We start from the raw sequence: 17,081 nt of genomic DNA, 5'->3' as shown, positions 1-17,081 counted from the left end.
GAGCAATTTAGGCTCTTCTTTAATTATGTGACAGGAGGGAAAGGAAGAAGGAAGGTTGTGTAGTGAGCTGGCCCAAGTTCATGTTTACATTATGTTCAAAGGCTGAGTTGAGGAAGTGAGAATAAGAGAGAAGAAAAAGAAAAAAAAGAACACTAGAAACCATGTCTTATACACTCTGATAAAAACAAAAATTATTTAAGAGAGTGAAAAGACAGCTTGGGAGAAAATATATCTCCCAAGATATATATGTATTGGCATATCCCCAGATATATGTTTTTTTAAAGACTAGAAATTAGAATATATAAAGAACTTTCAAAACTTAATAGTAAGAAAACTGAATTTTAAAATGGGCAAAAGATTTGGATGCTTAAATAAATCCATAAAAAGATGCTCAATGTTATTAATCCCTAAGGAAAGGCATACTAAAACCATACTGAGATCCCACTGCACATGTATCAGAATGGCTTGAATTTGAAAAAAAAATGTGTAGCACAATACCACGTGCTAGAAAAGATGTGGAACAACAAGAACTCTCATGTATTATTGGTGGGAAGGTAAAATGTTATAGCCACTTAGGAAAACAGTTTGGCCATTTCTTATAAAGGTAAAAATACACTTACCCGAAGACCAGGCAGTTCAACTCCTAGGTATTGACCCAAGAGAAATGAAGATATATGTCTAAACAAAAACCTGGTACATTAATGTTTTAATAGCTATATTTATAATAATTGAAAACTGGAAACAACCCTAGTGTCTATCAGCTGTCGAATGGATAAACAAACATCCATACAAGGGAATACTAAACAGCAATTAGAAAGAAAAAAGGGGGAAAAAAAACTACTGATACACACAACAACGTGGATGACTCTCACAAGCATTATGCTAATTGAAAGAATCCATATTCGAAAGGCTACAAACTGTATGGTTCCATTAATATGACATTCTGGAGATGGAAATCAGACCTGTGGTTGCCTGGGGCTGGAGGGAAGGGATTGGCTGGATCGGGGCATAAGGGTACTTTGTGATGGAAGTGATGGGGGTGATGGAAATAGTCTATAACATCATAGTAGTCTCCATCAAACTGGCTATCATCTTTGGTCTGCTCTTCCCTAGTGATTAGCTGAGACCCCACATCACTCAATTTTCAGGTACGCCCAAGCTGCTTCCAGTGGTTTTTCCATTCAAACATCTCATCTTAGCTCATGCTGCAGACTTTCATAAAATCTCCCAAATGTTCACAAAACCCAAACAAGCAGCACCTGGCTTGGGTGTGTCCTATACTTCTCGCTGATCAGCCCTAAGCCCATCACTAGCAACACATCATAATGAAAATGCCAAAGGTTAAAAACAGAGAATCTTAAAAGCAGCAAGAGAAAAGCAGTTATTTACCTACAAGGGAGCTCTCATAAGACTATCAGCTGATTTCTCAACAGAAACTTTGCAGGCCAGAAGGGATTAGCAGGAAATATTCAAAGTGAAGAAAAGCAAGGACATAAAACCAAGATTTTTCTACCCAGCAAAGCTATCATTTAGAATCCAAGGACAGATAAAGAGCTTCCCAGACAAGAAAAAGCTATAAGAGTTCATTATCACCAAACCAGTATTACAAGGAATTTTAGAGGGGCTTCTTTAAAATTAAAAGATAAAAAATATGAATAATAAAATGGCAATAACTACATGTCTATCAAAAATTACTTTAAATGTAGATGAATCAAATATTCCAATTAAAATATAGGATGGCTGAATGGAGAAGAAAACAAGACCTTTACATACGCTGCCTACAAGAGTCTCACTTCAAATTGAAAGGCACACACAGACTGAAAGTAAAGTGATGGGGAAAAGATATTTCATAAAAATGGAAACAAACAAACAAAGAAAAAGCTGAGGTCATAATACTTATACCAGACAAATTAGACTTTAAGACAAAGGCTACAACAAGAGACAAAGAAGGACCTAGTAATCCCACTTCTGGATATTTATCCGAACAAACCCAAAATGCTACTTCAACGGGATGTGCTCATCCACATGTGCATTGCATCATTTACTTAAGTCAAGATATGCAGGCAACCTGGATGTCCATCAATGGATGAATGGATAAGGAGTAGGTGGCACATGCTCGTATACAATAGAATATTGCTTGACCATGGAAGGGAATGGGTTCTTGCCATCTGCGGCAGCATAGATGGACCTGGAGGGCATTGTGCTGAGTGGAGTATGTCAGACAGATTTCACTTATATGTGGAATTTAAAGAACAAACTAAACAAACAAGCAAAACAGAACATAGATACAGAGAACATTTTGATGATTGCCAGATGGGAGGGGTTAGGGGTAAGTGAAAAAAAGGGAACGGATTAAGAAATACAAGTTGGTTGTTACATAGTAGTCATGAGAATGTAGAATGTAACATAAGGAATACAGTCAAAATATTGTAATAATTATATACAGTGTCAGATGGGTAGTAGATTTATTGGGGTGATAGATGGGACGGGAATTGAGGGTCAGGGTGAAAAGGGTAAAGTGGGGGCCGGCCTGGTGGCTCAGGCGGTTAGAGCTCCATGCTCCCAACTCCGAAGGCTGCCGATTCGATTCCCACATGGACCAGTGGGCTCTCAACCACAAGGTTGCCAGTTCAATTCCTCAAGTCCCCCAAGGGATGGTGGGCTCTGCCCCTGGCAACTAGCAATGGCAACTGGACCTGGAGCTGAGCTGCGCCCTCCACAACTAAGATTGAAAGGACAACAACTTGACTTGGAAAAAAGGCCTGGAAGTACACACTGTTCCCCAATACAGTCTGGTTCCCCTTCCCCAATAAAAATCTTTAAAAAAACAAAAAACAAAGATAAAGTGATTAAGAAGCACAATTGGTAGTTACAAAATAATCATTCTTAAATTATATAAATGTCTAACCACTATGCTGTACCCCTGAAATTAATATAAAATAATATTGAATGTCAAAATAAATGAAGTGTAAAAAAATGTTGTTATACCTCAATAAACCCTAAAATAATAAATAAATAAATAGTAATGAATAGGAGGCAAAAAAAAAGTTCTTAAAACAGCCTGAGAGGCCCTGCATTATCCTGTTCCCATTGGCCTTCCAGCTTCATTTCTCCCATGATGCTCCTCTCTCTCCCTAGCCACTTCAGTCTTCTTTCAACCCCTGTACTCATCATGTTTCCTCAGTTCCTGTAACCTTTGCACATCCATTTCCATCCACCTAGAAAGCTCTTCCCTAATCTTCTTAGTAAGTGTCACAGTTGTAATTTTACTTTGTTGTTGTTATTGTTATCCTTTGATTAGTGATATGTGTCTCCTCCACTAAAATGAAAGCTCCTTGATATCAGGGTCTGTCTTTGCTCATCACTGTATCTCCCAGGAGCCAGCACTTTGTTTGGCCTACACGATGAGTACTTAACCATTATATTCATTCAACTGCTTACTCAATGTCTCAACCTTACCACATCCAAAACTGAAATGCTTGTCATCCTCCAAAACACTGCTCTACATGCAGAGCTGCCATGTTGCACAATTCCAAGGAGTACCATCCAAACAACACCTATGTGAATGGTGCCCTGCCTCCTCCCCAGTGTGCCCCTCACATGGACTGTCAATATGGATGCTGGATATCCTCTAAAGTTGTACATTATTCCTCTCCAGTTGATGGCAATGCTATTCCTCCTGTTGCTCAGGCCAAAAATTTTGGAAGCATCTTTGATTCCTCCTTTACTTTCAACCTCACATTCACTCTTTAAGGAAATTGTATTGGCTCTGCCTTTAAATATATCAGCACTTCTTATATTCTCCACTACTCCCACTCCAGCCTGAACCATCATCATCTCCCTTGTGCATTAATGAAATCGACCTCTTTGATCTTCCTGCTTCTGCTCTTGCCCCCTACACTACTCTCAACCATGTAGCCAAAAACTCTTTAAACATCAATCATACCATGTCACTTCTTTGTTCAAAACCCTATAGAAGCTTCTTATTTCCCCTTATAATAAAAGCCAGTCTTTACAATAGCTCCAAGGACCCAAGGGTCTCCCAGATCCCTGTATGACTACATCCCTGTTCAAATGTTCTTTTTAAAATGAGGCCTACACTGAGCATTCCATTTAACTTGCCACTCTCCAAAGCCCCTTACCATGCTATTTTTTTCTATTTCCACTCTTTCACCATCTAACATATTCACTTGTTATGTTCATTGTTTATTGTCTATCTTCCTTTTGTTAGGATACAAGCTCCACAAGAACAAGATTTATCCATTGAAACCTCCCCAGGCATCTAAAATAATATCTGGCATATTGTAGGTTCAATAGTGAATGAATAACTATAGTGCCTGCTAAGTATTAGAGATTAGTAAGTATTATTACCAGAAAAAGCATGACACATGCTGATATTAGTAATGAAGTTTTTCTCTCCATAACACATATTTATTTGTTAATAAACATGTGTGAGGAATTGTGCAGCAGAGTGAAAATTGCACAAAATTTGCAGTCAAGGCTTGGGTGATTGTGGCCTCTATGACTTCCTACCTGTATGAGTCTGCACATTTTCTTTATCTGCCTGTGAAATAAGAATAAAACACTTGCCCTATTAACCTCTCAGGGCTGTTGAGAAAATAAAATTAATGTGAATGGTTTTGCGAGCTGTGATAAGATAGGGAGAGCAAGATTGGAAACTTTCAATAACACTGATTGCCATCATGCTCTTTACTTCCAAAGAGAGTTCTCTGTACTGCCAGTCAGAGTTTTAACCTTTACTCTCTCCCAGTGCTGACAGTGAGGAATCTCTCAGCTCCCTTACCCTGTTCAGATTAATAACCCTCTTTTCCTTTCCATTTTAGGAAGATGGAGAGCAGGTGTTGAGTTCTCTGCTCCGTGATCTCTGCTGACTCAGGCTCCTTCTTCATTTCCCCAGGGAGGAAGAAAAAAACAGCAATAACACATGTATGAATACTGACATAGCTTTACCAGAGGTTAGGTGGAGAAGACGGTGTCTCTTCTGAAGGGACAAAAATTAAGCCTCTTCTACCAAAGCATGGAAGGCAGGTGTATTGGTGGGGAGGCACTGGGGTGTGCAGGTGGGGTAGAGTGGGGTGAGGTGGGGGGATTACCAGCAGGCCGTTCATGAGAGCTAGATTCCCACTGCCCTTGGGCTTTGACAACTGAGAAACCTGGGGCAAGTCCCCTTGATCTCACCAGGAAAAGGACATGAAAATATCGGGGGTTCCAAAATAATGTATACAAGTAGACACTTTGGTCTACATTGTTCAAGCAGTAGTTCGCTGTAATCAAAATTGCCTGGATGCTGATGGCAACCATTTTGCGCACGGATTGTAATTGCAGAAGTCACTTGTATTCATCTTTTTTATCGGTATATAGTGAGTACTACAATTTTAATACAGTTTTCCTTTCTTAAACTGTCTATACATTTTTTTGGAACCCTCTGTAGTTAACACAGTAGTCTCTGAACCTCACAAGTTATTGGGGGGTCAGACGTAGAAAGAGACCCCACGACATTGAGTTTTATTGAGAATTTTGGTGCATTTAAGAATGAAAAAAATATGCCAAAGCAGAACTCAGAAACTGCCTTTTTTTTTTCAGATATCATCATCATCCACTCTTTTTATTAATTATTCTTTGCGATTCCCTGTTCATCACATTCAGTGTGCCAGTGATTTTTTTAAGTCTATTATCATGGTTTTTTTTATTATTTTTTATTAGTTTCAGGTGCACAAAACAATGTAAAAGTTAGACATTTATCATTTATATCCCTCACACCGTGTTAGCCCCCCATCCACTATCCCTCTGACATTGCACACAGCCATTACATTTCCACTGTCTCTATTAGAAACTGCCATATTTTAATGTCTGCATTAAACATCTCATTCATTTGATGGATAATAGTACTATGTAACTTATGATTAATAAGAATGTATTAATTCATAGTACACTACAAGGAATGGATTAGATATTACCGCTAAATAAGTGATCTGAACTGACACGATTGAAAGTTTTCATTATAGAAAAACTTATCAAAAGTTTATGTGAGGCCTTCCTGGTCCCCCTAGGAACAGGCTTGATCCTGTTTCTGAAAAGGCTCAGGTTGATAGAAATTATTCTATTAGTGCACTTTCCTAATCCTATGTTTAATCATACTAGGGTTAAATGGCACATCCTTGTTTTGAATCACTTACATGTATTATTTAACAATTTATGTGTTTATTTGTCATATTCAAGTAACTGTAGACGCCTCAGGAACGAGATCAAAGCACAGGACAAATCAGTTACCAACATTTCATTTGGCCTCGGCGGGTCAAATGCATGAACCTTTTTGTGTCACGAAAGCTGGACTGTGGGACAACCTTGCCTGTTCCGATCATCCGGCAACCATATGATATCCTTGAACTTCGACTTCAAAATGAAAATATAAATTTGTGAAAGTAAAGCTCTGCTCCAACTCACATGCTCTTGGTCACTATTAAAACAAACAGAAACCTCCCGCCAGAAACCTAAATCACCCTGCCCGGAAACTATTTTCAACAATACACCATCCCTAAAACTGGCAGTGCATTTTGTTTCTTTTATTCTAAACCGTGTACTAAGTCGTTTCACGGAAGCAGAGCGCAAGGCACCGTGAGAGGACCATGATGGAGGAAGAGACGCAAGTGCCCGAGTTTTCCCAGTTCCGCGTGGCGGGCGGTAGAGATGAGACGGAAAGGTGAAATCCTGTCTCCCCTTAAGCAAGAATTTGGGAGGCGCCTCAGCAACGGCTCCTCGTTAGTATAGTGGTTAGTATCCCCGCCTGTCACGCGGGAGACCGGGGTTCAATTCCCCGACGGGGAGGACGATGTGTTTTACGCACAGCTTCTATTTTTCCGTGTAATTCAACTGAACGACCTTGCTGACGCACACAACACGCTAATACGTTTTGTATGTCTTTCCAAAATAACTTTTAAGCTTAATGCGCGCGGTGAAACAAAAGCTGACACAGAGAGTAAAGGCTTCGTATTGTTGGCAAAAGGGAAGGGAGGGAAAGACCCCGTTCAGCGGGGCCTCCGGGCTCGCTTCCAGCCGCCAGCTGGCAAAGGTCTGGGCGTGCGCGCAGGCGCCCCGACCAATTCCAACTCCAGGGAGGTCACGAACTCAGCGCGGCAAACCCCCGGGGGGAGGGGAGAGAAAGGGCGGAGTCTCCGCCCCTGACGGGGAGGGTGAAAACGGAAATCTCTTGCTCGAGTGGAGGAAGGACTGTTTTCCTTTGACGCTGGGGTCTCGACTAAACGGAAACTCTATTCTCCCACCTCCACTGGTTCCATCCCAAGCAAGGCGGAGGGTCAGCTGTCAGGAAAACCTTGGCGCTAAAGAAAGCAATGTCTAATCGACGTATACTTGGAGGAGGGGCCGGGAGGAAAAAGGAAGAAAAGGTGGTGGGCACCCAGAAGATAGCCATATTACTCGAGTCCTAAGAAACTGCGAGAGCCACAGCCCAGCAGGACCTCGTGGCGCAACGGTAGCGCGTCTGACTCCAGATCAGAAGGCTGCGTGTTCGAATCACGTCGGGGTCATAATGTTTTTCTTTTCCCTATAAACACTGGTTTCTTACAAACGTGGATATATTCCTGCCGTTTATTGAAAAAGCCTGTAATTTTAGGATTAAGTATTTCTCGTTCAAATGTTATCCTGGTAATCGTTACTCTGCAAAACGACGAGGCTCACTATATATCCTAGAGCCTTAAAGCTGATGTATTTTTGTACAGTTTGGCCTTGGAAAGTGACTTTTCTCTTATTTAACATGCATAACGCATAGAACTGTAGTTTTGCTGTTGTGCATTAGTGGGCATGTTAGTCCACGGTGGTCCTTCACAGGTAATGTACAACATACTGTACAAGCTGTCTTTTTAAAAACAGATTTAGACAGGTTTACTTGAAAACAAGTAAAATAGAGTACAGTTTTTAACTTTGAATATTATAATAGTTTACATGTTTTAATCCGTGTGCCAGGCCTTGTAAACAACCTTACAACGTGATTAATGCTCTGCTTTTACAGATGAAACTGTGGCACACAGGAATAGTGACCTGTCAAAAGTCACCCAAGGTTCCAACCCAGGTGACTGATTCCAGATCCCCTTCCTTACTAACTGTTTTATAATAAAGGTGGAAACAAACTGTTGAACGAACATGCTGTTGGCCTTACGTGATACATTAATACACCTTTTATATTTTCATCAATTCATGCAAGTGGTGACAAGTTAGATACTACTTTCAACTAGTGTGTTAATCTCTTTAATAGCAGGGAGCAAACTTTACTCATTCACCTTTGTAAGCTTCAAAATTCTTAATAATAAATAGTTCCTTAGAGGCATATGCCAAATATTTGATGTACAAAAAATGAATTAGAAAGAGCATGAGAAATTAATGTTTTTAGAGTTTTATTGGATATGTTCCATAAAAGTCCCTGAGTTTTTCTGTTCAGTGTTTTAAAACTATCAAATATTAATTTCTTATGATTTAATCTAATATAGCAGTATAGCTGTGTGGGGACACAGTCCCAGAGAGCAGTTTCCAGGCTCTCGGCCTCACGTGGAAAGGTGCTGGCTCGGGTAGTGGATGCCCATTGGCTGTGACTGGTTGGCCATCAGCTGTAACCGGTTAGTCAGTTGGCCACTGATATAACTGCCATGGCTACGTTAGTTGGTTGGTTGGTTGGCAGGCAGAAAAGCGGATGGTGGATTGCGAATCGTGCCACTCCTACTTCGTGTGTTTTGCCAGCGGCCAGAGAGACTGAGGTGCAGGAAGACCCCTTGTTGGGGTATTGGCGGATGTTTGCTTTTGTATCTCCGACCCAGCCGCCAGTGAGAATATAGTGGTATGACTCCCCTATATATGGCTCCATTGGTCTTCCTTTTTGGCCTCACCATATCCTGCGTTGTTATGCGGGGAGCGGGACCAGAGTCCCTGCATGACAAGCTGGACACTGTATTTTCACTTTGTGTAATTTGTCCTTCCATTTGTTTGAAGTGAGATTAGATCATCCATTGTAACAAATATTTATGGACCACCATATGATGAGCCTGATACTGTGCTAAAGCACTGAGGAAAGAGGATATACTGAGAAAAATGGGGTTTTTTTGAGCAGCAGGAGACAGATATGTTAAGCAACCAAATACCATAATATGTTGGAATAAGTGCCATAAAAGTAGCATGAACAGAGTGGTATGATGGTACTAAAATAGGGGCATTAACTCTGCCTTGGGTAGTTCAAGAAGGCCTCAGAAAGGAGGATTTTGAAAAATAATGGAAAGTTTGCTATGTGATTTTAAGGCATTTATTCATCCAATGGACAAATCTGAATGCCTTCTAGAAGTCAAGCACTTGCCACTTAACATCTCTGAGATGTGATTTGTTCAACTACAAAAGCACAGGTTTATATTAGTTTGCCATAGAGCTGCTATAGCAAAATACCACAGATTGGGCAGCTTAAACAACAGAAATGTATTTTTTCACAGTTCTGGAGTCTAAAAGTTCAAGATCAAGGTGACAGCACAGTTGGAGTCTTCTGAGACCCGTCTTTGGCTTATAGATGGCCACCTTTTAACTGTGTCCTCACACGGCCTTTTTCTGTACTATCATATATCCCTGGTGTCTCTCTGTGTGTGCAAGCTTCCTCTTATTAAGGACACCAGTCAGATTGGATTAGGGCCCACTCTAATAGCCTCATTTTAATTAATCACCTCTTAAAAGATCTCATCTCCAAATAAATTCACATTTTGAGGTGTTGGGGGTTAGGGCTTCAACGTATGAATTTTAGGATGACAGAATTCAGTCTGAAACATGAAATGTCTTTCTCTCCCTGTCAACCTTTGTATATACAGCATATATCTGCAACAATACTTACTTGACCTTAGCTTGGGCTAAGTATGTTATCTCATTTGTACAAAATCATACTCTTGTGAGGTAGACAGGGCAAGTTGTATTACCTTGTTAATCATTTTGTTATGGCAGCTCTAGTAAACTAATACAACTTTGTTACTGAAATCAAGGGGTTCATTTTGCCTGCATGCATCAAAGCCAAAGGAGACATGAACAGGAGGTTGCAGAAAAGAAAGTAAAAGTTTAAGGAAATCACGCCAAGCCCAGAGACACAGGTGAGTTAGCACTCAAAGAGCTAGTTCCCCAATGGTGTGTAGGTTACAGGTTATATGGAGCAAAATCACAAGACACCATGGATTAGGGGTTCAGGGTCATGCTGGGAGCTAGTTGGTCAGAGGTGAGGTAAAGGTAATGAATCATTTTTTCAGGTCCTGAGGACAGTTTTGTTGTCTTTCCTGGAGTTCCTCTGTCCAATCTCATGGGAAAGTATCCACAGGGTCATTTCATCTTAGGGCTCAGGAACTGAAAGTAACTTAGGTTAAGATGTTATCTTTAGCCTGACAGAGATCCTGATGGTATGACCATTAGTCAGACCAGGGCTACTGTCTTCTGCTGCCTCAGGGGCTGCTGATTAAATGTGTGTGGGATGGGGTGGGGTGGGATGGGGAGCCTAGGTCTCTGAGGGGTAGATAGAGAGAGAGGGATATGATTTCTAGAGCAAGGATTTAAAACTAAGTGTAATCAAACTCATAAGGACCCTCTCTGTTTCAGCTTCTTTGGAGAATTGCTAGTTCTTCGGTCTGGCTGGAGAGGAGAGAGACATAAAACTATAGAGGTAAACTGTAGTCAGAACACTCAGGACCTTGTGTGCCATTCTAATTCATATTTTATTCTGAGCACAAAGCTGAGCTATTATTCAAGAATGTGACATGGTCAGCTCTGCCTTTACAGAGAATGTGAAAAATGGCCTAGCACAGTTGTTTCCAGACCAGACTTGAGAACAAGTTAGAAATGCAAAATTTCAGGCCCTACCCTAGACCTACAGATTCAGAAAACTGGGAGTGGGGCCTAGCAACCCGAGTTTTAACCAGGCCTTCCAGGTGATTCTGATGCAAGCTAATGTCTGAGAATAACTGGCCTACCTATACAAAACAAGACTGGAGATCCCACTGAACTCGTAGGGTTGTTAAGAGAATCAAATAAGATAAAATACATAAAAATGTTTTCTAATTTGTATGTATGTATGTGTGTGTGTGTGTGTGCGCGTGCATATATATGTCATTATTAATACTGTTATAGCTCTAAAATTATCACTTCAAAGGTTCTAGCTTCTTTTCCAAAGCTGGGACATCTGTAGTTTCTTAGTATGGCCCATTTGCTGACTTGCTATAACTTTGAAATGACCTAAAATCCAACACTTTATTTTAACTTAAACTTCTACCGTCGTTATATAGGAATGATGTGAGGAAATAGTCTCTGGAATATATCCTTATTTGAATTACCAAATCCTGAAAATAGCTCTGTGATTTTGTTCTATTTCACCAAAAATTTTCCAGTTTATCATTTATTCTTCCAAGTAGATTTATCCACCAGTACAGAATGCATTTATTTCACCTATTTAATAAACTAGCTTTCTCTTTTGAGAATATTTTTTAATCAGCTTACCTAAAACTGAAATACTCTGGATGAATTGATAAAATGGAGCCTTTGGAAATGCAAAAGTGACAGACTCTGAATGCCGATAAGCCAAGTGATCCCCTCATTTTTCACACTAATTCAAAAAGAAGTTATGGTTATTAAGTCATATGTGTTTATTGTGGAAATGTTGGGAAATATACAAAAACATGGACAAAATAAAAATCACCTTTGCCCCACTACATAGAGGAAATTACTACAAACATTTTGGTCTATATTCATTTAGTCTTTTTTCTTTGTATATATTTTTAAATAAACATATCCATACACACTTTAGTTCTTTATAGAACTGAGATCTTACCCTAATATGGTTCTCTGTTTGTTTTTTACTTAATGCTGTATTGTAAACATTTTTTCATAATATTAAATGAATTTCAAGAACATAATTTTTATGACCACGTTGTACTTTATTCTTCTCTGTTTTGAGGTGACACCCGTAAATTCAAAACCAAGTCCTATGCAAAACAACAATATGTAATTTTTACATGTAATGTTTTGATAATGAAAGACAAAAAAGCCAGCTGTATGCTAATAGCATTAAGAACTTCAAAAAGGAAAATAGAGGCAATTATCCAAGTGATTTAGGAAAAAAAAGTTTTGAAAGAGTTTTCTGATAAAGTTATTGCATCAATTTTTTTTTGTTTTACAACTATGGCTTCAATAGAAATATCTTTCCACTGTTTCCCAAGGTTTTAGTTATCAATGCTGTAACATTTTAAAGATTTTTTTAAACCTAATACTTGTTTCAACATAAAAGATAGTATAGAAAAATTTTTTAATTGGATGAATGTAACACAAAATAAAAGGCCAATTTTTTTTTTAATTCAGAAATTTCAAGATGACTGAAAGAATCAACTTGAGAAAGAGAGGATGAGAGTCAGAATACAAGTGGTGGAATTCACTCCAATAGGACACTTCTTCCACTGAAACAAGAATGATAGATGCAAGAGAAAATGGGTCCAGATTTCACGATGAAGTTGAGGCATTCCCGACAGATGGTTTCTGTTTTCCATATATGAAGCAAGGTCACTAGCTGAAAATAGGGGATGGTGGGGGAAAGGGATGTGAGTGATTTATGGAGAGTAGTGAAAGTGTGAATAATCCAGAGGATGAATAACTTTTCCAGCCAGTGTTAAGGGCTCCTATGAGATCTGAGGTCTTAAATTAAAACCAGTCAGCCCTGTTGTGTATGATTTTTCTCCAGTAATATTTGGTACTTGTTTGCAAGCAATGAGAAAATTTGTTCCAGCAGCATTAGGTCCAAGTGAGGCTGAGGTTCTTCCAAGTAAGAAAGATAGAGAGACGTTGGGATAAGAGAGTTGAACTGCTTTGCAAAAAATCTAAGTCAGGTGAGTTGGAAATGATTACATGACGGCAGAAGCAGGATAATAGATTTTTTTGAAAGTGTTGGGGTTAATGGATTAAAAATCTGAAATCAGTGAGAGCGCAAAAAATGAACAGAGGGAAATGGCTAGTGATTGACAATTGGGATGCTTGAAATTGAGATTTAGAAGGTGTGTAAACAGTTATTGATGACAAGATTCAATCTAAACAACTGGAATGGATGGATGAGCTGGAATAGAGGAATAAATTGCTGGAGATGAAGAGGTCAAAGATCCAAAAGGCAAGTGTTGGTATTCCATGGGTCATCTACAATTTTGTTGAGTTCACACAGAATGTAGACAAGAGGGATGGTGAGGAAAACCTAGAGCAAGGAGCAACAGTCTGTAATTTCTGAGACAGAGTGGGCAGGAGGTAGATGATAGAGAGTGATTTTGCCAGATGATAAAAATTTCGAATTTCGTATGTTTTTGAAGGAGGAAAGAGAAGAAATAGTTTGGAAGTAGTAATCAGTAAAAAAGCAGCCACATAAACTCTTTAGTCCCAACCTCTTAGCCCTAAGATACATAGGGTATGAGAAAAAAATAGCCTCTACTTTGGACATCTGCAGGAGAGTCAAAAGAAAAAATTAGCTTCATGACTAAAAATGGTGGTGCTAGGGATATACCAGGGTGTCTCTAGGATGATACCAAGTCTGAATTTGGTAACTTATGACTTTGTGGATAATGTAGAAAGTCAATCTCACTGATAGCTTATGACATCAACCATGTCTCCTAAAAAATGTATAATCTGCAAGTTACCTCCTGTTAATAGTGTCCTGGGATAAGAAAAGGAGAGATAATGAGTGATATGAAAATGATGTTTTTGCTCAGGGAACATGTATCTCAGGCATCTAGAATGCAGTTCTTTGTGAATTACCTTTAACGTTGGCCTGTACGGCTTGTACTGTCTCTGTCTAAAATAACTTTCAGACTCAGCAGGTGATTGTTGTTTCTTTTTCTTTTTCTTTTCTTTCTTTTTCTTTTTTTTTTTGCTCGTGGTGCAAGGAGGAGCACACGCTAGGGAGGAACAAATTATTTAGTAATATTCAATTAATTTATTTAGCAATATACAAAAGCAAAAGACAAAGGCACTTAAAACAATGTGCTAATAACAGAAAGTAAAGGCAGTTAAGACTCAACTATTTACATTAATAATGTTATGCCAAAGAAGCTCACCAAACCGTGGGGAAACAACACAGGAGAGGTCGGGAACCAGTCAGACCACACCAGGTCCACGGCTGGAAGTCAGGGCATCTCTTGATATTGCAAGCTGCATACAGGTTCCCAGTTCCAATGTCAGAATGATGACAAATGAACGAATACACTGCTAACTGAGGTCTGTCTTATATATCTCTCCAGATGTACGTTAGAGCCAAGCTCCTTGTTCCTTCTCCCCTTCAGGGAATGGCCAGTTCTGGGAGGGTTTGGCAGTTACTGTGATAGAAATATTGCTTATCTGGCTGAAGGCCAGTTTATTTGGACAAACAATACCTACTGTTCTCACCTGGGACCATCAGCCCAAGGCCTTCTAAAGCCTGGCAAAGTGCCTGTCACGTCACTCTAATATAACTTAGTTACTTCTTCACCTCATCTGCTGATGCAGGCAAAACAGACAGAAAGCAACATCATCCCATCCTGCTGGGGATGAAATGAGGGAGAATTTTCTTAACCCTAAGCTAACCATCACCTCACATGACGGAAAAACAATAGCACCTGATGTGAGGAGGAAAAAAAGCTAACATACAAACCTAATCATCACCTCATAAGGGAACTACCATCACCTCACGAGGTGATGGTTAGGTTTGTCTGTTAGCTTTTTGTTCCCTCACATGAGGTGCTATTGTTTTTCCCAAAATTCGCCTTCATTGGCTGATGTTAACTTTTGTCAGCTTTTTGTTCCTTCACATGGGGTGCTGTTGTTTTTCCCTCATGTGAAATGATGGTTAGCTTCAGGTTAAGAAAATTCTCTCTCATTTTATCCCCAGCAGGAGATATGAGATGATGTTGCTTTCTGTCTGTTTTGCCTGCATCAGCAGATGTGGTGAAGAAGTAACTAAGTTATATTAGAGTGACGTGACAGGCACGTTGCCAGGCTTTAGAAGGCCTTGGGCTGATGGTCCCAGGTGAGAACAGTAGGTATTGTTTGTCCAAATAAACTGGCCCTTCAGCCAGATAAGCAATATTTCTATCACAGTAACTGCCAAACCCTCCCAGAACTGGCCATTCCCTGAAGGGGAGGCAGGAACAAGGAGCTTGGCTCTAACGTACATCTGGAGAGATATATGACAGACCTCAGTTAGCAGTGTATTCGTTCATTTGTCATCATTCTGACATTGGAATTGGGAACCTGTATGCAGCTTGCAATATCAAGAGATGCCCTGACTTCTAGCCGTGGACCTGGTGTGGTCTGACTGGTTCCCGACCTCTCCAGTGTTGTTTCCCCACAGTTTGATGAACTTCTTTGGCATAACGTTGTTACTAATGTATATATAGTCTTAACTGCCTTTATTGGGAGCTTGTATGCAGTTTGCAGCATCAGGGGACACCCTGATCTCCAGCCGCTGCAGACCTGGTGAGAGCTGATCAGTTCCCGACCTCTCTAGTGTTACCTCCCCATGGTTTGATGATGAGCTTTTGGCATCTACTGTAATAGTTGCTATCCTACAGAATTTATTACTGTTTTTGGATGCTCTCTATTAACTTTCTTTGTATATTTAGCCAAGTGGTTTTTGATCAATAGTAAATAGTTATATATAGTAAAACCTTTTAAACTTGTGTGTGTGTGTTCCTTTGTTTTCCCTACTCAAATGATTACATTGCTGGGAAAATTTCTGGCGCAAAGGCAGTTCCCATGCAGCATCCTTGGATGACTCTCTTAGGTGGCTCTGTGACTCTTGCATTGTATTCTACTCACATCAAATTAAGGTAGAAAAATATTATCTTCAAGTGTCAGTTGATGCCACCTCCTCTAAGGGTCCACTTCAGGGACCTAGCTGCCCAGGTATCTTAAGACCACAGGGCAGCTGTCAGAGCCTGGAAACACTACCAGTCAGATCAAATCTAGCCCTGGTAATTCTGACCCTTTTCAGCTAGAGTAGTAAAACCTCTCTCTTAAAAACTATTACTACAGTTAAGCCAGTGTCAAACGCTTTGACTACTATCAAGGTAACGATCTAATAGGAAAACTTGCAGGTTATGATCAGGACTTTATTGCTCTGATCATTATAATTTGAGACTATTCTGGAATAAAGAACTGAACTGTTGCAGGCACACTGGGACATCACACATGCATTAATTACATTAGTGGGGTTACCAGTCACTGCAAAATCATGGTCCTTTGCTAGTCTGCTCAGTTCCCCCTCTGAAAATAAATATACTTGCCAATGTGTTCAGCAAAGCTGGGGGGAGGGGAAGTGGGGAGGATGAGGTAACTTTTATAAGGCAACCTCAAACATCGACAAAACCTGCTAACTAAAATACTATTTTTAATTTGTATTACTGAACTTAATACTATTGCTTAAATATATGTAAACACTGGCATTTTTAGAAAAGAATTAATATACAAAATTGCCTCTAGGAAAGTAATCCCTCATTAATAGAAATATTTCTCCTCAATTTGAACAAAATAAAATGGCTTAATTCATAGGAAACATTTTTAGTGAAGGTGTTTGTTTTAAATTTACCTGGGCAAAAAAAACCCCACAAATTTACTCGAACTTAACCACGCAGAAATCAGGTAAAATTTAAAACACTATTTTTAAGGAGCTTATATAGTTTGAACATCGGAATCTGGGGAAATGATTAAGAGACACTCTAAATCCAAGGTCAGCCTCTTTCCTTTCTTGGAAGAAAAACATCTTGAAACATATATACATTAGTAAGAAATAGAAATTTTTGTCATAAGTAGTATTTGTTTCAGGAAGACATTTTAATTGTAGCAAATTTCTGAGACTCTACTGGGTTTTAATTTGAATCAGTAATATGGATTTGATCCGGGTTCTTGGCCTAATTATAGGCCGCTAGACTTCCTGTATGATTAAAATCCAGTATGCACCTCTCTCAATTTATCTTTAGGTGTCCGTTCAGGCATTCCTAAATGTTTCCTTTCATTTTTGTTGTATTATTAAACATTAG

The sequence above is a fragment of the Rhinolophus hipposideros genome (genome assembly GCF_964194185.1).
Source record: "Rhinolophus hipposideros genome assembly, chromosome: 9".
In the NCBI taxonomy this organism is placed as follows: domain Eukaryota; kingdom Metazoa; phylum Chordata; class Mammalia; order Chiroptera; family Rhinolophidae; genus Rhinolophus; species Rhinolophus hipposideros.
This window is presented reverse-complemented; position numbering follows the sequence as displayed.